The sequence below is a fragment of the Oncorhynchus gorbuscha genome, unplaced genomic scaffold (assembly GCF_021184085.1).
Source record: "Oncorhynchus gorbuscha isolate QuinsamMale2020 ecotype Even-year unplaced genomic scaffold, OgorEven_v1.0 Un_scaffold_1560, whole genome shotgun sequence".
Lineage (NCBI taxonomy): Eukaryota > Metazoa > Chordata > Actinopteri > Salmoniformes > Salmonidae > Oncorhynchus > Oncorhynchus gorbuscha.
The window spans coordinates 58,626-82,259 of NW_025746299.1; the positions used below are offsets into that span (position 1 = coordinate 58,626).

The window sequence follows — 23,634 nt, forward strand, 5'->3', positions numbered from 1 at the left end:
ATCTCAAGTCCTTCAGAATGTTATACAGCCATCACTAACAGAAAGAGGCAGCTGCCTACATACAGACTCATCGGCCACTTTAATAAATGGATCACTAGTCACTTTAATAGTGTTTACATATCTTTCATTATTCATCTCATATGTATATACTGTATTTTATACCGTCTATTGCATCTTGCCTGTGCCGCTTGGTCATCACTCATCCATATGAATATGTATATATTCTTATTCCTTTACTTAGATTTGTGTGTATTAGGTAGTTGTTGTGGAATCGTTAGATTACATGTTAGCTATTACTGCACTGTCGGAAGTAGCAGCACAAGCATTTCGCTACACTCGCAATATCTGCTAACCATGTGTATGTGACCAATACATTATGATTTGATTTGAATGGTTTAGTTTAGTTGATGAGCAGCAACATTAGCCGCTGTACATGCAGAAGCTACCCTTCCTGTGGTCCACAAATAGAACTGAACAGAAATACAAAAAAAGTTCACACTTTTTTAGCTGAGCTCTGAAACTAAAATGTGTGATAAATATCAACATAGTTAGAAGAGGACCAGTTACCCCCTAGAGGAGGACCAGCTACCCCCCTAGAGGAGGACCAGCTACCCCCCTAGAGGAGGACCAGCTACCCCCCTAGAGGAGGACCAGCTACCCCCTAGAGGAGGACCAGATACCCCCCTAGAGGAGGACCAGCTACCCCCTAGAGGAGGACCAACTACCTCCCTAGAGGAGGACCAGCTACCTCCCTAGAGGAGAACCAGCTACCTCCCTAGAGGAGGACCAGCTACCTTCTAGAGGAGGATCAGCTACCTCCCTAGAGGAGGACCAGCTACCCCCCTATTTGAGGACCAGATACCCCCCTATTTGAGGACCAGATACCACCCTAGAGGAGAACCAGCTACCTCCCTAGAGGAGAACCAGCTACCTCCCTAGAGGAGGACCAGCTACCTCCCTAGAGGAGGACCTACTACCCACCTAGAGGAGGACCAGCCAACCCTACTCTCTGTCTCAGTCTATACGGACAACCCTACTCTCTGTCTCAGTCTAGACAGACAAGCCTGCTATCTGTCTCAGTCTAGACGGACAAGCCTACTCTCTGTCTCAGTCTAGATGGACAAGCCTACTCTCTGTCTCAGTCTAGACGGACAACCCTGCTGTCTGTCTCAGTCTAGACGGACAAGCCTGCTGTCTGTCTCAGTCTAGACGGACAAGCCTGCTGTCTGTCTCAGTCTAGACGGACAAGCCTACTCTCTGTCTCAGTCTAGACGGACAAGCCTACTATCTGTCTCAGTCTAGATGGACAAGCCTACTCTCTGTCTCAGTCTACTCTCTGTCTCAGTCTAGACGGACAACCCTGCTGTCTGTCTCAGTCTAGACGGACAAGCTAACTGCTTCTGGTTTCCATGAATAGGTCTACATCGCCTGCTCTTTGGAGTGGACGGTCTAGTAGACGACTGGTTTAGTTTGACCTGTGTAATCCATATACATAGAAAAGTCACAGTATGTAGCCTGAACGTTTCGTGTAATATGAGACATGTTCTAAATGGGATCCTTGGGATGTCCCAACTCTGACGTCACCCCGTTGAAGTTGATATTTAAAAGGGTTAAGGGTTAAGGGTTAAGGGTTAAGGTGTTGATTTAGTTCTGTCCTTGAGCTGTTGTCTATTAATGTTCTGTATTATGTCATGTTTCATGTTCTGTGTTGGACCCCAGGAAGAGTAGCTGCTGCTTTCTCAACAGCTAATTGGGAATCCTAATAACATACCAAATACCAAAGGTTATGGTTAAGGTTAGGTAAGGGTAGGATAGGGGTTAGGGTTTATTGTATGTATGTCCCAAGGATCCCAACTTGCACTTGTGACGAGTCCATTTTCAAAGTCTAGGGAGACATCTGTTGGTGAAGGGAGACAAGCACTAGTTTTATGTGTCTGAACTGAGCCCGTCCAGACAAACCATTAGTCTTGGGAGAAACCTCATGCCTTGCAAAATGTTTGTCCTGATTTTTACCCCAATGCCTACACATTTGTACTCTTTGTCCCACTTTTATACTGTTTTCCAAATGCAGGTGAAATTGTGTTTCCATAAACCACCTCACAGGCTATGCATGTGTTGGCCACTAGATGTCACTAGACCCCTTCAAATCTGAACAATGAGCCTTTGCTCAGGACCACACGTTTGCTAATGTTGTTGCCCCCCTCCACTACATTAGTGTTTGTCACATGGCCCAGAATAGAACCCAATGATGCCGAGTTAAACAAAATAATATTAACACACGACAAAGACAAATAAAATACACAAGAGTGAAGCTAATTTGTTCTTAACTGACTTGCCGAGTTAAATAAAGTTAAAATAAAAAAATATATGCCTTTATTTATCCTGTGGCTCTGACTTGGTGTACAGGGAGAATACTATAAGAATAAGAATGGCCCATGTTCTGAATTCTGTCGCTGTACATTTCAAAAGTGTTGAACAAATAGTTATATTAACTACATCCGTCCCAGCTCACTCATTAATAAGGTCTTAATCGAAATGACGGATTGCCTCTTATCCGCTCGTTGTCCCCTTATGCCATAGTTTGTACATGTCAATTGTCAGTAGAAACCACATTTGTTTAAGCAAGTCAGCCATATTAGCTATGTTATTATTTTTTTCGGGAATGTAAGTGAAGTAAAAGTCATAAAAAATATAAATAGTAGAGTAGAGTACAGATACTCAAAAAAACGACTTAAGTAGTACTTTAAAGTATTTTTTACTTAAGTACTTTACACCATTGTATGTCACCGTTATAGTGCAATTAATGTATTGTGTAGTGTTGTGTAGTGGCTTTGCTGGCATAAATAAATAAAAAATACAATTGTTTGCCTCACCAATATTTACATGCTAAAATCGCCACTGCTGTGAACTAGGGGGGGGGTTGATTTGACCTCTTACTTTTCCGAGTTCACAGTTGTTTTGAACGCGGCAGTAGTGTACAGTATGTGAATGTGTGTAGTAGGTTTTCTGTGAGAGTGTCAGTGCAATTAGTGTGTGTGAGTGTGAGTATAGTGTTTTTGTAGATTTCCAAGAACAATTTTGTTGCTAAACCGGAAATAATATTCTCTCCCGTTTTAAATAACAGTTATGATGAGTTGAGAAAGATAGAAATCAGTCAGTAGTTCGTTTATAAACTCGAGCTAAAAGGCAAGAAGCCAACACACGCGTCAAAGCCAGGAGGGGGGTGCAATTTCGCTTTTCGAGTATGCGCTCTGTACCTTTAGGAAAGTAGTATACTCCTCGCGTCCTCTCTGCGTTCCCGTCGTCTCCTTCTCTGAAACCCATTGGATGAGAAAGTCAGAGTCCCCGCCCCTCTTACCTTCTCCTCCAATGGACTTTGAGAAGGAGACGAGGAGAGAGCAGAGAGGACGCGAGGAGTATGTTTTGAATTGAGATCTTCACATAGTCTCCAGGCTCGACCAGCTGAAATTGCGTTGTAATACATTGAGCTTCTGAGACGGAGCTGTTGTTGGAATGTGCTTGTGTAGATCATTTAGTTGTTTACGTTGAATATACAGAGAATATCGGATCTATATCTATACATGTTGTATTAAATACGTTTCGGGAATTGTGTCATTTGGAGAATCATGGACCGTGAGTGGAGAAGCGATTGGGTTTTAAATCTCGCCAGGAGACTATTCTTCTCTCCGTCTCACCTCTTGTCCGAGAGCTTTTGACTGCGCCGAACCAGCTTATATAGGCTGGAGCGGGTTTTTATTCGTTTCTGCATCAAGTCAAGCTCTTTTCCACTCGTTCGGTGAATAGTTAACTAAAGCGAAATTATTTTTTATTCAAATAGCCGAGGATTTATATTCAAAGAGCCCGAGATTTTCTTTCAACTCTTTAAAGTTCAGGAGCTGTCCAGCTTGACCGTCAGACTGACCAGTTACTCAATTGTCCAGAAAAATGGAGTCTGTTATTGAGAAGGAATGCAGTGCACTGGGGGGACTTTTCCAGAGTGTGGTAGGCGACATGAAAGTAAGTCAAACTTTATCCCGTTCTGAATCATTGTGTTTATAACAGTGTACATGGGATAGATAGCTACTTATCTTTCTCCATATGAACTCATTCAGTAACCTGTGCTGTAGGAAAGGCCACTAAGGTAAGCTAATAGCTAAGTAGATCATGTTAACTGGCTGTCTGTTCATTTGTGACACAGATAATAACATCATCATCGTGTCATGGCTAGCTGCTTGCTTTCTCTTCAGGCTGAACTGAGAGCTATGAAGCCAAATGACTGATGTTTATGGAGGCAAACAAACATACTAGAATGGGGTTATCCATGGATGAGGCTCGGGTGTTTTCCTCCAATGTCAAATGCACTGTTATGCTATAACATCTATATTCTTCACCTCTGAATCTATTGTTGCTGTGGGTATCTAGGTTATTGTTCAGCAGGAGGTCTTTCTGCCTTCAAGGCTCTTGAAATATTAATCGGCTACTGATGCTAAGGAGCTGTGTGTGTTTGTATGGGTGTGTGTTTCACTCTCTCTTTCTCTCCTCTCTCTCTCCCTCTCTCTCTTTCTCTCCTCTCTTTCTCTCCTCTCTCTCTCTTTCTCTTTCTCTTTCTCTCCTCTCTCTTTCTCTCCTGTCTCTCTCACTCTCTCTCTCTCTCCACTCTCTCTTTCTCTCCTCTCTCTCTCTTTCTCTTTCTCTTCTCTCTCACTCTCTCTCTCTCTCCACTCTCTCTTTCTCTCCTCTCTCTCTTTCTCTCCTCTCTCTCTCTTTCTCTTTCTCTTCTCTCTCTCTCTCTCTCTTTCTCTCCTCTCTCTTTCTCTCCTGTCTCTCTCACTCTCACTCTCTCTCCACTCTCTCTCTCACTCTCTCTCTCTCTCTTTCTCTCCTCTCTCTCTCTCTCTCTCTCTCTCTCTCTCTCTCTCTCTCTCTCTCCACTCTCACTCACTCTCTCCTCTCTCTCTCTCTCTCTCTCTCTCTCTCTCTCTCTCTCTCTCTCTCTCTCTCTCTCTCTCTCTCTCTCTCTCTCTCCTCTCTCTCTCTCTCTCTCTCTCTCTCTCTCTCTCTCTCTCTCTCTCTCTCCCTCTCACTCACTCTCTCTCTGTCTCCTGTGTTATGGCGGTATAGTGTTACACAGGGTGACATTCCTAAGGTCACTAATGCTACAAATCATTTTCAGACACAGCATCCTTACTTATCTTCTCCTCGGCCTCCCGGATGGCAGCGTAGTCTGACTATTACACTACTCAACTCCAATCACATTTTATTGGTCACATACACGTGTTTAGCAGATGTTATTGCGGGTGTAGCGAAATGCTTGTGCTTCTCGCTCCGACAGTGCAGTAATATCTAACAGTTTCACAACATATACCCAAAATACAGGTAAATCTAAGTAAGGAATGGATTAAGGATATCTATACACATGTGTCAGAGCGGCATTGGACTAAGATACAGTGACATAGTATAGAATACAGTTAACACATATGAGATGGGTGATGTAGTATAGAATACAGTTAACACATATGAGATGGGTGATATAGTATATATTTACAAACAATTCAAGTGACAAAGATACAGTAGAATAGTATAGAGGACAGTAAATACATATGAGATGGATGAAGCTATATTTACAAACAATTAAAGTGACAAAGATACTGTAGAATAGTATAGAATACAGTTTACACATATGAGATGAGTAATGCAAGATACGGAGACAATATTAAAGTGGCTCGTGTTTTATTTCCTTATAGTGACCAGTGATTCCTAATCTATGTCTATAGGCAGCCGCCTCTGATGTGCTGGAGATGACTGTTTATAGCAGTCTGGTGACCTTGAGATAGAAGCTGTTTTTCAGTCACTCGGTCCCTGCTATGATACACCTGTACTGACCTCGTCTTCTGGATTATAGCGGGGCGAACAGGCAGTGGTTTGGGTGGTTGTTGTCCTTGATGAACTTTTTGGCCTTCCTGTAACATCGGGTGGTTGTTGTCCTTGATTATCTTTTTGGCCTTCCTGTGGCATCGGGTGGTTGTTGTCCTTGATCAAATCAAATCAAATCAAATTTATTTATATAGCCCTTCGTACATCAGCTGATATCTCAAAGTGCTGTACAGAAACCCAGCCTAAAACCCCAAACAGCAAACAATGCAGGTGTAAAAGCACGGTGGCTAGGAAAAACTCCCTAGAAAGGCCAAAACCTAGGAAGAAACCTAGAGAGGAACCGGGCTATGTGGGGTGGCCAGTCCTCTTCTGGCTGTGCCGGGTGGAGATTATAACAGAACATGACCAAGATGTTCAAATGTTCATAAATGACCAGCATGGTCAAATAATAATAAGGCAGAACAGTTGAAACTGGAGCAGCAGCACAGTCAGGTGGACTGGGGACAGCAAGGAGCCATCATGTCAGGTAGTCCTGGGGCACGGTCCTAGGGCTCAGGTCCTCCGAGAGAGAGAAAGAAAGAGAATTAGAGAGAGCATATGTGGGGTGGCCAGTCCTCTTCTGGCTGTGCCGGGTGGAGATTATAACAGAACGTGGCCAAGATGTTCAAATGTTCATAAATGACCAGCATGGTTGAATAATAGTAAGGCAGAACAGTTGAAACTGGAGCAGGAGCATGGCCAGGTGGACTGGGGACAGCAAGGAGTCCTCATGTCAGGTAGTCCTGGGACATGGTTCTAGGGCCCAGGCCAGTTGAAACTGGAGCAGCAGCATGGCCAGGTGGACTGGGGACAGCAAGGAGTCATCATGTCAGGTAGTCCTGGGGCATGGTCCTAGGGCTCAGGTCCTCCGAGAGAGAGAAAGAAAGAGAGAAGGAGAGAATTAGAGAACGCACACTTAGATTTACACAGGACACCGAATAGGACAGGAGAAGTACTCCAGATAAACAAACTGACCCTAGCCCCCGACACATAAACTACTGCAGCATAAATACTGGAGGCTGAGACAGGAGGGGTCAGGAGACACTGTGGCCCCATCCGAGGACACCCCGGACAGGGCCAAACAGGAAGGATATAACCCCACCCACTTTGCCAAAGCACAGCCCCCACACCACTAGAGGGAAATCTTCAACCACCAACTTACCATCCTGAGACAAGGCCGAGTATAGCCCACAAAGATCTCCGACACGGTACAACCCAAGGGGGGAGGAAACCCAGACAGGCCGACCACAACAGTGAATCAACCCACCCAGGTGACGCACCCCCCAGGGACGGCACGAGAGAGCCCCAGCAAGCCAGTGACTCAGCCCCGTAACAGGGTTAGAGGCAGAGAATCCCAGTGGAAAAAGGGGAACCGGCCAGGCAGAGACAGCAAGGGCGGTTCGTTGCTCCAGAGCCTTTCCGTTCACCTTCCCACTCCTGGGCCAGACTACACTCAATCATATGACCCACTGAAGAGATGAGTCTTCAGTAAAGACTTAAAGGTTGAGACCGAGTTTGCGTCTCTGACATGGGTAGGCAGACCGTTCCATAAAAATGGAGCTCTATAGGAGAAAGCCCTGCCTCCAGCTGTTTGCTTAGAAATTCTAGGGACAATTAGGAGGCCTGCGTCTTGTGACCGTAGCGTACGTGTAGGTATGTACGGCAGGACCAAATCAGAGAGGTAGGTAGGAGCAAGCCCATGTAATGCTTTGTAGGTTAGCAGTAAAACCTTGAAATCAGCCCTTGCTTTGACAGGAAGCCAGTGTAGAGAGGCTAGCACTGGAGTAATATGATCAAATTTTTTGGTTCTAGTCAGGATTCTAGCAGCCGTATTTAGCACTAACTGAAGTTTATTTAGTGCTTTATCCGGGTAGCCGGAAAATAGAGCATTGCAGTAGTCTAACCTAGAAGTGACAAAAGCATGGATTAATTTTTCTGCATCATTTTTGGACAGAAAGTTTCTGATTTTTGCAATGTTACGTAGATGGAAAAAAGCTGTCCTCGAAATGGTCTTGATATGTTCTTCAAAAGAGAGATCAGGGTCCAGAGTAACGCCGAGGTCCTTCACAGTTTTATTTGAGACGACTGTACAACCATTAAGATTAATTGTCAGATTCAACAGAAGATCTCTTTGTTTCTTGGGACCTAGAACAAGCATCTCTGTTTTGTCCGAGTTTAATAGTAGAAAGTTTGCAGCCATCCACTTCCTTATGTCTGAAACACATGCTTCTAGCGAGGGCAATTTTGGTGCTTCACCATGTTTCATTGAAATGTACAGCTGTGTGTCATCCGCATAGCAGTGAAAGTTTACATTATGTTTTCGAATAACATCCCCAAGAGGTAAAATATATAGTGAAAACAATAGTGGTCCTAAAACAGAACCTTGAGGAACACCGAAATGTACAGTTGATTTGTCAGAGGACAAACCATTCACAGAGACAAACTGATATCTTTCCGACAGATAAGACCTAAACCAGGCCAGAACATGTCCGTGTAGACCAATTTGGGTTTCCAATCTCTCCAAAAGAATGTGGTGATCGATGGTATCAAAAGCAGCACTAAGGTCTAGGAGCACGAGGACAGATGCAGAGCCTCGGTCCGATGCCATCAAAATGTCATTTACCACCTTCACAAGTGCCGTCTCAGTGCTATGATGGGGTCTAAAACCAGACTGAAGCATTTCGTATACATTGTTTGTCTTCAGGAAGGCAGTGAGTTGCTGCGCAACAGCCTTCTCTAAAATCTTTGAGAGGAATGGAAGATTCGATATAGGCCGATAGTTTTTTATATTTTCTGGGTCAAGGTTTGGCTTTTTCAAGAGAGGCTTTATTACTGCCACTTTTAGTGAGTTTGGTACACATCCAGTGGATAGAGAGCCGTTTATTATGTTCAACATAGGAGGGCCAAGCACAGGAAGCAGCCCTTTCAGTAGTTTAGTTGGAATAGGGTCCAGTATACAGCTTGAAGGTTTAGAGGCCATGATTATTTTCATCATTGTGTCAAGAGATATAGTACTAAAACACTTGAGCGTCTCTCTTGATCCTAGGTCCTGGCAGAGTTGTGCAGACTCAGGACAACTGAGGTTTGGAGGAATACGCAGGTTTAAAGAGGAGTCCGTAATTTGCTTTCTAATAATCATAATCTTTTCCTCAAAGAAGTTCATGAATTTATCACTGCTAAAGTGCAAGTCATCCTCTCTTGGGGAATGCTGCTTTTTAGTTAGCTTTGCCACAGTATCAAAAAGGAATTTCGGATTGTTCTTATTCTCCTCAATTAAGTTAGAAAAATAGGACGATCGAGCAGCAGTAAGACGATCTTTTTGACCTTCCTGTGGCATCGGGTGGTTGTTGTCCTTGATGATCTTTATTGACTTCCTGTGGCATCGGGTGGTTGTTGTCCTTGATTAGCTTTTTGGCCTTCCTGTGGCATCGGGTGGTTGTTGTCCTCGATGATCTTTTTGGTCTTCCTATGGCATCGGGTGTTGTAGGTGTCCAGGAGGGAGGAAAGTTTGCCCCCAGTAATGCGCTGGGCAGACCGCACCACCCTCTGGAGAGCCCTGCGGTTGTGAGCGGTGCAGTTGCTGTACCAGTTGGTGATACAGCCCAACAGGATGCTCTCAATTGTGCATCTGTAGAGGTTTGTGAGGGTTTTAGGTGACAAGCCAATTTTCTTCAGCCTCCTGAGGTTTAAGAGGCGCTGTTGCACCTTCTTCACCACACTGTCTGTGTGGGTGGACCATTTCAGTTGGTCAGTGATGTGTACGCCGAGGAACATGAAGTTTTCCATCACCTTTTCCACTGCGGTCCCACTGATGTGGATAGGGGGGTGCTCCCTCTGCTGTTTCCTGAAGTCCACGATCATCTCCTTAGTTTTGTTGACGTTGAGTGAGAGGATATTTTCCTGACACCACACTCCCAGAGCCCTCACCTCCTCCCTTTAGGCTGTCTCGTTGTTGGTAATCAAGCCTACTACTGTTGTGTCGTCTGCAAACTTGATGATTGAGTTGGAGGTGTGCTTGGCCACGCAGTTGTCGGTGACCAGGGAGTACAGAAGGGGGCTGAGGAAGCACCCTTGTGGGGCCTCAGTGTTGAAGATCAGTGAAGTGAAGGTGTTGTTTCCTACCTTCACCAGCTGGGTGCAGCCCATCAGGAAGTCCAGGACCCAGTTGTACAGGGCGGGGTTTGGACCCATGGCCTCGAGCTTGATGATGAGCTTGGAGGGTACTATGGTGTTGAATGCTGAGCTGTAGTCAATGAACAGCATTCTCACATAGGTATTCCTCTTGTCAGCCTTGCGAGGGTTAACACGTTTAAATGTCTTACTCACGTCGGCCACGGAGAAGGAGGTGGGGGGTGCAGTCCTTGGTAGCGGGCCGCGTCGGTGGCACTGTATTATCCTCAAAGCGAGGGAAGAAGATGTTCAGGCTGTCCGGGTGGCAAGACGTCGGTGTCCGTGACGTGGCTGGTTTTCCTTTTATAATCCGTGATTGTCTGTAGACCCTGTTGCATACGTCTCGAGTCTGAGCCGTTGAACTGGGACTCATCTTTGTCCCTATAGCGACGTTTAACCTGCTTGACTGCTTTGCAGAGGGAATAACTCCACTGTGTGTATTCTTCCATATTCCCACTCTTCTTGCCCTGGTTAAATGCGGTGGTTCAGGCTTTCCCCGGTTTCTGCTTGGGGTAGGTTTTAATAGTCACAGTGGGTACCACATCTCCTATGCACTTCCTGCTAAACTCATTCACCGTATCGGTATATGTGTCGATATTATTGTCTGAAGTTACTCTGTACATATCCCGGTCCGCGTGATCAAAACAATTTTGAAACATCGATTACAATTGGTCAGTCCAGCGTTGAATAGTCCTCAAGACAGGTGCTTCCTGTTTGAGTTTCTGCCTATAGGAGGGGAGGAGCAAGATGGAATCGTGGTCAGATTTGCCGAATGGAGGGTGGGGGAGGGCCCTCCATTACCATGTGTTTATTACTGTGTGTTTATTACTGTGTGTTTATTACTGTGTGTTCATTACCGTGTGTTCATTACTGTGTGTTCATTACTGTGTGTTCATTACTGTGTGTTTATTACTGTGTGTTTATTACTGTGTGTTCATTACCGTGTGTTCATTACCGTGTGTTCATTACCGTGTGTTCATTACTGTGTGTTCATTACTGTGTGTTTATTACTGTGTGTTTATTACTGTGTGTTTATTACTGTGTGTTCATTACTGTGTGTTCATTACCGTGTGTTCATTACCGTGTGTTCATTACCGTGTGTTCATTACTGTGTGTTTATTACTGTGTGTTTATTACTGTGTGTTCATTACCGTGTGTTCATTACTGTCTGTTCACAAAATATAGTCAATATAAAGTCTAATAGGTTGTCCATCGTCACTTTGATTAGCAGATCTGGCTTGGAAAATATATATTTTTTTTACCTCAATGGGACACTAGGTAAAATAAAGGTTTTTAAAAGAAAAATAGTTTTTTCTGTGTGTGTGTGTTGTTATCATGTTGTTTTGTGTTTCTGACAGATGTTGTGCTCAGGGAAAACAAGATGTTCTGATATTCCTGTACTTTGTGTTTGTTTCCACAGAACAGCTACCCCATCTGGGAAGACTTTATCAGCAAGGCTGGGAAACTACAATCTCAACTCAGGTGAGTCATCATTATTACCACAGGTAGACCCTTAGACCACAGTCAGGACCATCTCATTATTACCACAGGTATAGACCCTTAGACCACAGTCAGGACAATCTCATTATTACCACAGGTATAGACCCTTAGACCACAGTCAGGACCATCTCATTATTACCACAGGTAGACCCTTAGACCACAGTCAGGACCATCTCATTATTACCACAGGTAGACCCTTAGACCACAGTCAGGACCATCTCATTATTACCACAGGTATAGACCCTTAGACCACAGTCAGGACAATCTCATTATTACCACAGGTAGACCCTTAGACCACAGTCAGGACCATTTCATTATTACCACAGGTATAGACCCTTAGACCACAGTCAGGACAATCTCATTATTACCACAGGTAGACCCTCAACAAGACCACAGTCAGGACCATCTCATTATTACCACAGGTAGACCCTTAGACCACAGTCAGGACCATCTCATTATTACCACAGGTATAGACCCTTAGACCACAGTCAGGACCATCTCATTATTACCACAGGTAGACCCTCAACAAGACCACAGTCAGGACCATCTCATTATTACCACAGGTATAGACCCTTAGACCACAGTCAGGACCATCTCATTATTACCACAGGTATAGACCCTTAGACCACAGTCAGGACCATCTCATTATTACCACAGGTAGACCCTTAGACCACAGTCAGGACCATCTCATTATTACCACAGGTAGACCCTTAGACCACAGTCAGGACCATCTCATTATTACCACAGGTAGACCCTTAGACCACAGTCAGGACCATCACATTATTACCACAGGTAGACCCTTAGACCACAGTCAGGACCATCTCATTATTACCACAGGTAGACCCTCAACAAGACCACAGTCAGGACCATCTCATTATTACCGCAGGTATAGACCCTTAGACCACAGTCAGGACCATCACATTATTACCACAGGTAGACCCTTAGACCACAGTCAGGACCATCTCATTATTACCGCAGGTATAGACCCTTAGACCACAGTCAGGACCATCTCATTATTACCACAGGTATAGACCCTTAGACCACAGTCAGGACCATCTCATTATTACCACAGGTAGACCCTTAGACCACAGTCAGGACCATCTCATTATTACCACAGGTATAGACCCTTAGACCACAGTCAGGACCATCTCATTATTACCACAGGTATAGACCCTTAGACCACAGTCAGGACCATCTCATTATTACCACAGGTATAGACCCTTAGACCACAGTCAGGACCATCTCATTATTACCACAGGTAGACCCTTAGACCACAGTCAGGACCATCTCATTATTACCACAGGTATAGACCCTTAGACCACAGTCAGGACCATCTCATTATTACCACAGGTAGACCCTTAGACCACAGTCAGGACCATCTCATTATTACCACAGGTAGACCCTTAGACCACAGTCAGGACCATCTCATTATTACCACAGGTATAGACCCTTAGACCACAGTCAGGACCATCTCATTATTACCACAGGTATAGACCCTTAGACCACAGTCAGGACCATCTCATTATTACCACAGGTATAGACCCTTAGACCACAGTCAGGACCATCTCATTATTACCACAGGTAGACCCTTAGACCACAGTCAGGACCATCTCATTATTACCACAGGTATAGACCCTTAGACCACAGTCAGGACCATCTCATTATTACCACAGGTATAGACCCTTAGACCACAGTCAGGACCATCTCATTATTACCACAGGTAGACCCTTAGACCACAGTCAGGACCATCTCATTATTACCACAGGTATAGACCCTTAGACCACAGTCAGGACCATCTCATTATTACCACAGGTATAGACCCTTAGACCACAGTCAGGACCATCTCATTATTACCACAGGTAGACCCTTAGACCACAGTCAGGACAATCTCATTATTACCGCAGGTAGACCCTTAGACCACAGTCAGGACCATCTCATTATTACCACAGGTAGACCCTTAGACCACAGTCAGGACCATCTCATTATTACCACAGGTATAGACCCTTAGACCACAGTCAGGACCATCTCATTATTACCACAGGTATAGACCCTTAATAAGTGTCATGCTGTAGGATGAGTCCTAGAAAAGAGCTGTCCAATAAGTGTCCATCGTTATTGGTTCCGCCCCAATCTCCAACCTCTACCCACCTATCTGAGATCTGTGTGGAACTGTAGGGCAGCTGTGGTTGAGCTACGGTGTAGTTGCTAATAGTGTAGGTTCTAGGCCTAGTTCTACTCCATGGTTCTCTGTGCTGAGTCTGTGAGTGTGAGTGTTGAGGGGTTGTTGAAGAATTGCCTCACCTAGGCCTAAACCCCCTGACCCCATACCAGACAATGAGGTGCAGGTCTCTGTGATCTTTGCTGTGTCTGGGTGGAATTTTAGGACAGCTGTGGCTGTGGCTGTACCAGGATGGATGTCCTCCCGAGTAGTGCAGCGGTCTAACACGGAACCCAAACCGGCTGCGTGCATGCGCCATCGTGCGTCATCGTGCATAAATGTATTTTGTCCCCTCACACCAAACGCGATCACGACACGCAGGTTAAAATATCAAAGCAAACTCTGAACCAATTACATTAATTTGGAGACAGGTCGAAAAAGCATTAAACATTTATGGCAATTTAGCTAGCTAGCGTGCACTTGCTAGCTAATTTGTCCTATTTAACTAGCTTGCTGTTGCTAGCTAATTTGTCCTGGGATATAAACATTGAGTTGTTATTTTACCTGAAATGCACAAGGTCCTCGACTCAAACAATTAATCCACATATAAAAAGGTCAACAGAATCGTTTCTAGTCATCTCTCCTCCTTCCAGGCCTTTTCTTCTCTTGATTTTATGTTGCGATTAGCAACTTTCATAAATTAGGTGCATTACCGCCACTGACCTCGTTCGTCTTTCAGTTACCCACGTGGGTATAACCAATGAGGAGATTGCACGTGGGTACCTGCTTCTATAAACCAATGAGGAAATGGGAGAGGCAGGACTTGCAGCTCGATCTGCGTCAGAAATAGAACTGACTTCTTCTAATATAGATTTCTAAATGTATTTTGTAGCGCACTCGATGTGAGCAGTGTAGTCAGCCTGTTAGGCAATGCTTCGCTTGAGGCGTCACTACAGACCCGGGTTCGATCCCAGGCTGTGTCGTGACCGGGAGACCAATGAGGTGGGGCACAATTGGCTCAGCGTCGTCCGGATTAGGGAAGGGTTTGGCCGGCCGGGATTTCCTTGTCCCATTGCGCTCCAGTGACTCCTTGTGGCGGGCTGGGCACCTGCAAGCTGATTACAGTTGCCCGCTGGACGGTGTTTCCTCCGACAAATTGGTGCGGCTGGTTTCCGGGTTAAGGCGAGCAGTGTGTCAAGAAGCAGTGCGGCTTGGCAGTGATCTCTGTTGGGTAGAATCACCCAGTCTAGCTACTACCTCTACCCACCTCTCTGGTGATCTCTGCTGGGTAGAATCACCCAGTCTAGCTACTACCTCTACCCACCTCTCTGGTGATCTCTGTTGGGTAGAATCACCCAGTCTAGCTACTACCTCTACCCACCTCTCTGGTGATCTCTGTTGGGTAGAATCACCCAGTCTAGCTACTATCTCTACCCACCTCTCTGGTGATCTCTGCTGGGTAGAATCACCCAGTCTAGCTACTACCTCTACCCACCTCTCTGGTGATCTCTGCTGGGTAGAATTGGAGGACAGGCTGAATGGTAGTGTGTCTTACTCTGTAATAATGTTAGGGTAGGGTTAAGTGCTCTGTCATTTAGCTGTCCTCTTCCACACTGCCTTCTAGGAAGTTATCTAATTATAGTTTTTAAATCCATTCGTTGCTTTTTTGTAGCACAATGTTTGTCTTTATAACTTCCCCCAACATAATGTTTCAGATAATATTTGGTATTTGTGTATTACTGTGTAATCACAGTATGTGTACGTCCCAAATTGCATTCTATTCCCTATATAGTGCACAGTAGTATCCAACAGAGACTAACACAACCAGAGGTTTCCCCTGTAGTGGCTCTCCTCTCCCTTTAAATAGAATGGAATGTGCTTGTGGAGAGTGTGCGTCCGTATGTCTTTTTGTGTGTGTGGGCGAGTGCATGTGTGTGTGTGTGTGTGTGTGTGTGTGTGTGTGTGTGTGTGTGTGTGTGTGTGTGTGTGTGTGTGTGTGTGTGTGTGTGTGTGTGTGTGTGTGTGTGTGTGTGTGTGTGTGTGTGTGTGTGTGTGTGTGTATTTTTCCGCCAGAGACTAGAAACACACCCTTGTGTGTAGTGGTTAGCTCCAACCCGCTACAACACAGTCTGTGGTAATACCATTACAGGTTGACAAGGACAGTGTTGTTCATTCCTGGTCAAACGGATGTTAGTCATTTCATATCAGACGCATACCTTTTGAGTTGATAAAGAATTCTGTTGTTCTGGGACAGACTCTACATCCCAAATGGCACCCTATTCCCTATACAGGGCACTACTTTTGACCAGGACCCATTTAAAGTAGTGCCCTATATACAGTTGAAGTCGGAAGTTTGCATAAACTTAGCTTGGAGTCATTAAAACTCGTTTTTCAACCACTCCACAAATTTCTTGTTAACAAACTATAGTTTTGGCAAGTCGGTTAGGACATCTACTTTGTGCAAGACACAAGTCATTTTTCCAACAATTGTTTACAGACAGATTATTTCACTTATAATTCACTGTATCACAATTCCAGTGGGTCAGAAGTTTACATACACTAAGTTGACTGTGCCTTTAAACAGTTTGGAAAATTCCGGAAAATTATGTCATGGCTTTAGAAGCTTCTGATAGGCTGATTGACATCATTTGAGTCAATTGGAGGTGTACCTTGTGCATGTATTTCAAGGCCTACCTTCAAACTCAGTGCCTCTTTGCTTGACATCATGGGAAAATCAAAAGAAATCAGCGAAGACCTCAGAAAACAAATTGTAGACCTCCACAAGTCTGGTTCATTCTCGGGAGCAATTTCCAAACACCTGAAGGTACCACGTTCATCTGTACAAACAATAGTTCGCAAGTATAAACAGCATGTGACCACGCAGCCGTCATACCACACAAGAAGGTGACGCATTCTGTCTCCTGGAGATGAATGTACTTTTGTGCAAAAAGTGCAAATCAATCCCAGAACAACAGCAAAGGACCTTGTGAAGAAGCTGGAGGAAACAGGTACAAAAGTATCTATATCCACAGTAAAACGAGTCCTGTATCAACATAACCTGAAAGGCCGCTCAGTAAGGAAGAATCCACTGCTCCAAAACCGCCATAAAAAAGCCAGACTACGGTTTGCAACTGCACATTGGGACAAAGATCATACTTTTTGAAGAAATGTCCTCTGGTCTGATGAAATAAAAATATAACTGTTTGGCCATAATGACCATTGTTATGTTTGAAGGAAAAAGGGAGAGGCTTGCAAGCCGAAGAACACCATCCCAACCGTGAAGCACAGAGGTGGCAGCATCAAGTTGTGGGGGTGCTTTGCTGCAGGAGGGACTGGTGCACTTCACAAAACAGATGGCATCATGAGGTAGGAAAATTATGTGGATATGGAAGCAACATCTCAAGACTTCAGTCAGGAAGTGAAAGCTTGGTCGCAAATGGGTCTTCCAAATGGACAATGACCCCAAGCATACTTCCAAAGTTATGGCAAAATGGCTTAAGGACAACAAAGTCAAGGTATTGGAGTGGCCATCACAAAGCCCTGACCTCAATCCCATAGAAAATTTGTGGGCAAAACTGAAGAAGTGTGTGCAAGCAAGGAGGCCTACAAACCTGACTCCTGACAGACCTGACTCAGTTACACTCCTGACAGAGCTGGTGCATGTAAACTTCTGACCCACTGGGAATGTGATGAAATAAATTAAAGCGGAAATAAATCATTCTCTCTACTATTATTCTGACATTAAATGTTCTTAAAATAAAGTGGTGATCCTAACGGACCTAAGACAGGGAATGTTTTCAAGGATTAAATGTCAGGAATTGTGAAAAAACAGAGTTTAAATGTATTTTGCTAAGGTGTATGTAAACTTCCGACTACATCTGTAGGAAAGTGGGTGACTTTTTGCCTGTGCATTCTGTAACAGGACAGTCAATATGGCCACTTCTCCATGGCCTCTGTGTGGTCTGTCGTGTAGATTATGTTGTCCAACCACACTGATCTAGTGTGGGGCCCTGGTCAAAACAAGTGCACTTGATGTAGGGGATCAGTTGCCATTTGGAACACCGTTGTACTTGAACGTATGTTTAGTGACCATGCAGAGCTGTGTAAGTCCTCGGCACGCTAAGATGACACGCTGAAACCAATGTTTACAGATCTCCGTCACCTACTGTCACTGTTATCATCAGCTAAGCTCTAGGCATGCCTTACTGGTCTGACAGACACATGTGTTTTCGTATCTACGTCAACAACAGTCACCATGACTACTGGCATTGTTCTCAGTGTTCCAGAGGTGTGTTCGTGTGTCGTGTGTTTGCATAGTACACGGTTTCTGGTTTTGTTTGCGTCACATAGCCTGGAGACTGATAGTACTCCCATCCCATGTAGATGTAATCCGAGACCTGTTAACAATCGTGTGTGTGTGTGTGTGTGTGTGTGTGTGTGTGTGTGTGTGTGTGTGTGTGTGTGTGTGTGTGTGTGTGTGTGTGTGTGTGTGCGTGTGTGTGCGTGTGTGTGTGTGTGTGTGTGTGTGTGTGTGTGTGTGTTGGTGTGTTGGTGTGTTGGTGTGTTGGTGTGTGTGTGTGTGTGTGTGTGTGTGTGTGTGTGTGTGTGTGTGTGTGTGTGTGTGTGTGTGTGTGTGTGTGTGTGTGTGCGTGTGTGCGTGTGTGCGTGTGTGTGTGTGTGTGTGTGTGTGTGTTGGTGTGTTGGTGTGTTGGTGTGTTGTGTGTGTGTGTGTGTGTGTGTGTGTGTGTGTGTGTGTGTGTGTGTGTGTGTGTGTGTGTGTGTGTGTGTGTGTGTGTGTGTGTGTGTGTGTGTGTGTGTGTGTGTGTGTGTGCGTCACAGGGAAACTACTGCTGATATCCAAGACGACTCGTTAACAGCCCTGACCCTGAGATCTGAATCACGTGACGTACCTCAGTCAAAGCACAGGGACTCTGATGAGCTACCTAGATTTCAGCCAGACAAGACATTCCAAACATTTCAGCAGCCTCGCCATTCAGACGTATAGTTCTACTGGGATGAAAAGCTGAACGCTGTAGACCCTATCTCTGCCTGTTATCACGGTCATTAAGGGTCATTAACAGAGATGTTAAAGTGAGGCCCGTGGCCAGACAGACAGAGAGGAAACACATTCTTATTGTCTTGTTGTGAATGAACGTCAGCTAACAGTATAGGCCTAATAACGCTATAATAACTAGCAGCCCCTGGCCATTTCCCTTGAAACAACAGTAGATCTCAGATAGAGATGGCTAACGGCTTCAACCAGGCCCAACAGTAGATCTCAGATAGAGATAGCGCAAGGCTACAACCAGGCCCAACAGTAGATCTCAGATAGAGATAGCGCAAGGCTACAACCAGGCCCAACAGTAGATCTCAGATAGAGATAGCGCAAGGCTACAACCAGGCCCAACAGTAGATCTCAGATAGAGATAGCGCAAGGCTTCAACCAGGCCCAACAGTAGATCTCAGATAGAGATGGCTAACGGCTTCAACCAGGCCCAACAGTAGATCTCAGATAGAGATGGCTAACGGCTTCAACCAGGCCCAACAGTAGATCTCAGATAGCTCAAGGCTTCAACCAGGCCCAACAGTATTTGCTTCCCAATTTCCCTAAAAGTGAACTACTTTTGTATCGTACTGCACCATAGGGAATAAGGGCACTGTTTGGCACGCTACCCATGGCTAATCATGTGCCCGGTCGGTTGGTCGGTACATGTGTGTTCACTTCAGTTAAGAGTAGTTTAAAGGAGGGCCAAAACGTGACCAGCTGGGTTCTGTTTCTGTTTCCAGGGCGACCGTGGTTGCAGCTGCAGCGTTCCTGGATGCCTTTCAGAAAGTGGCTGACCTGGCCACCAACACACGAGGTAGGACCATGACTCCGTCCAGGGGGGGGTTTCAGGAGGTAGGACCATGATGGGATGGGGGGGATATGAGGTGCAGGAGGTTGGACCAAGTCCCCGTCCAGGGGGTGAGGGGGGGGGGGGGTGAGGTGCAGGAGGTAGGACCATGTCCCCGTCCAGGGGTAAGGGGATGGGGGGCGGGGGGGGGGGGGGATGAGGTGCAGGAGGTCTTGACCAGAGGCACTCATACAGCCCCATAGACAATGGGAGAAGAATCGGCGGAATGAGGAAGTCTGTTCTACTGTTCTGTTGTTCATACTGAACGTTCTGTGATCCTGTGTGAAGTTGAACATCCTGGCTGAGGTGGATTTATTAGGCTATAATTATCCCACTACAACATGTGGTAATTATTAGACTATAATTAGCCCACTACAACATGTGGTAATTATTAGACTATAATTAGCCCACTACAACATGTGGTAATTATTAGACTATAGTTAGCCCACTACAACATGTGGTAATTATTAGACTATAGTTAGCCCACTACAACATGTGGTAATTATTAGACTATAATTAGCCCACTACAACATGTGGTAATTATTAGACTATAGTTAGCCCACTACAACATGTGGTAACTATTAGACTATAGTTAGCCCACTACAACATGTGGTAATTATTAGACTATAGTTAGCCCACTACAACATGTGGTAATTATTAGACTCTAGTTAGCCCACTACAACATGTGGTAATTATTAGACTCTAGTTAGCCCACTACAACATGTGGTAATTATTAGACTATAGTTAGCCCACTACACTACAACATGTGGTAATTATTAGACTATAGTTAGCCCACTACACTACAACATGTGGTAATTATTAGACTATAGTTAGCCCACTACAACATGTGGTAATTACTACAACATGTGGTAATTATTAGACTCTAGTTAGCCCACTACACTACAACATGTGGTAATTATTAGACTATAGTTAGCCCACTCCACTACAACATGTGGTAATTATTAGACTATAGTTAGCCCACTACACTACAACATGTGGTAATTATTAGACTATAGTTAGCCCACTCCACTACAACATGTGGTAATTATTAGACTCTAGTTAGCCCACTACAACATGTGGTAATTATTAGACTATAGTTAGCCCACTCCACTACAACATGTGGTAATTATTAGACTCTAGTTAGCCCACTACAACATGTGGTAATTATTAGACTATAGTTAGCCCACTACACTACAACATGTGGTAATTATTAGACTATAGTTAGCCCACTACACTACAACATGTGGTAATTATTAGACTATAGTTAGCCCACTACAACATGTGGTAATTATTAGACTATAGTTAGCCCACTACAACATTTTCGACTATAGTTAGCCCACTCTTGTTCCCATTCCCTATTGGTTCAGGGGTCATTCTGTTTTAAAACCCTGGGAGTTCCACCACTTTAGCCAAGCACCTGAGCTCACTGGCTGACAGGGGACAGGGGAAGGGGCATAACCCCATAACCCCTGGTCTTCAGAGGGCTTTTGCCTTTGTGTTGAATGGGGGGGGGGGATGTGGAATGTTTCAGGTCCTCAGAGTAAAGATTATAGAAAGACTAGTGTTGACCTATCAGCATCCTACCACACAGTGATTCTTGACTCCTTGCAGTACTATGGCTAATGGTTTCTTGAGCAGCCTGCTTGAATGATTTGGGCCCCGGCCCTGTCTGCTGGTGCAGTGGCGGCCATGTTGTTTTAAGGGGGTTGAACAGGGGTGGGGAATATGAAGGGATCAGGTGGTTGATCCTGTGGGTAGTAAATCCCTCAGGCTGCTGTTTGAAGCCGTGACACCGCCCTCTCTCTGCCCACACGGCCCTCTCCACCCTGCCTACCACTGATCCACACACACACACACACACACACACACACACACCACACACACACACACACACACACACACACACACACACACACACACACACACACACACACACACACACACACACACACACACACACACACACACACACACACACACACACACACACACACACACACACACACACACACCACATCTGGCATCAGTAGGCTACACTTCCTCACACAGGGAACTGGCGATGGGGGAAGATAATCGATACAGCTACATGTCGGGATAAACATTTTTACGATACATCTTATCATTTTGATAATATCGCATTATTTTTGTGCTAGTTGTCTGTACCTGCTCTAAAACTCCAGTATTTATCCTCCATATCTAGTTGTCTGTACCTGCTCTAAAACTCCAGTATTTATCCTCCATAGCTAGTTGTCTGTACCTGCTCTAAAACTCCAGTATTTATCCTTTATAGCTAGTTGTCTGTACCTGCACCAAAACTACAGTATTTATCCTTTATAGCTAGTTGTCTGTACCTGCACCAAAACTACAGTATTTATCCTTTATAGCTAGTTGTCTGTACCTGCTCTAAAACTCCAGTATATATCCTCCATATCTAGTTGTCTGTACCTGCTCTAAAACTCCAGTATTTATCCTCCATATCTAGTTGTCTGTACCTGCTCTAAAACTCCAGTATTTATCCTCCATATCTAGTTGTCTGTACCTGCTCTAAAACTCCAGTATTTATCCTTCATATCTAGTTGTCTGTACCTGCTCTAAAACTCCAGTATTTATCCTTCATATCTAGTTGTCTGTACCTGCTCTAAAACTCCAGTATTTATCCTTCATATCTAGTTGTCTGTACCTGCTCTAAAACTCCAGTATTTATCCTTCATATCTAGTTGTCTGTACCTGCTCTAAAACTCCAGTATTTATCCTTCATATCTAGTTGTCTGTACCTGCTCTAAAACTCCAGTATTTATCCTTCATATCTAGTTGTCTGTACCTGCTCTAAAACTCCAGTATTTATCCTTCATATCTAGTTGTCTGTACCTGCTCTAAAACTCCAGTATTTATCCTTCATATCTAGTTGTCTGTACCTGAGTTGTCTGTACCTGCTCTAAAACTCCAGTATTTATCCTTTATAGCTAGTTGTCTGTACCTGCTCTAAAACTCCAGTATTTATCCTCCATATCTAGTTGTCTGTACCTGCTCTAAAACTCCAGTATTTATCCTCCATAGCTAGTTGTCTGTACCTGCTCTAAAACTCCAGTATTTATCCTTCATATCTAGTTGTCTGTACCTGCTCTAAAACTCCAGTATTTATCCTTTATAGCTAGTTGTCTGTACCTGTACCTGCTCTAAAACTCCAGTATTTAATATCTAGTTGTCTGTACCTGCTCTAAAACTCCAGTATTTATCCTTTATAGCTAGTTGTCTGTACCTACCTGCTCTAAAACTCCAGTATTTATCCTTCATAGCTAGTTGTCTGTACCTGCTCTAAAACAGTATTTATCCTTCATAGCTAGTTGTCTGTAGCTCTAAAACTCCAGTATTATCCTTCATAGCTAGTTGTCTGTACCTGCTCTAAAACTCCAGTATGTCTGTACCTGAGTTGTCTGTACCTGCTCTAAAACTCCAGTATTTATCCTTCATATCTAGTTGTCTCTAGTTGTCTGTACCTGCTCTAAAACTCCAGTATTTATCCTTCATATCTAGTTGTCTGTACCTGCTCTAAAACTCCAGTATATATCCATATCTAGTTGTCTGTACCTGAGTTGTCTGTACCTGCTCTAAAACTCCAGTATTTATCCTTCATATCTAGTTGTCTGTAGTATTTATCCTTCATATCTAGTTGTCTGTACCTGCTCTAAAACTCCAGTATTTATCCTTCATATCTAGTTGTCTGTACCTGCTCTAAAACTCCAGTATATATCCTTCATATCTAGTTGTCTGTACCTGCTCTAAAACTCCAGTATTTATCCTTCATATCTAGTTGTCTGTACCTGCTCTAAAACTCCAGTATTTATCCTTCATATCTAGTTGTCTGTACCTGCTCTAAAACTCCAGTATTTATCCTTCATATCTAGTTGTCTGTACCTGCTCTAAAACTCCAGTATTTATCCTTCATATCTAGTTGTCTGTACCTGCTCTAAAACTCCAGTATTTATCCTTCATAGCTAG

The 23,634-nt window shown here is 44.3% G+C and overlaps 1 long non-coding RNA gene across 1 annotated transcript; it reads left to right on the forward strand.

Moving 5' to 3' along the window:
- The first annotated feature begins 3,415 nt into the window (after window positions 1-3,415).
- On the forward strand, window positions 3,416-19,622 carry LOC124023233. Its single transcript, XR_006836678.1, has 3 exons — window positions 3,416-4,017; window positions 11,504-11,565; window positions 19,529-19,622. It is a non-coding gene; the product is annotated as an uncharacterized LOC124023233 (long non-coding RNA).
- The last annotated feature ends 4,012 nt before the right edge of the window (window positions 19,623-23,634 follow it).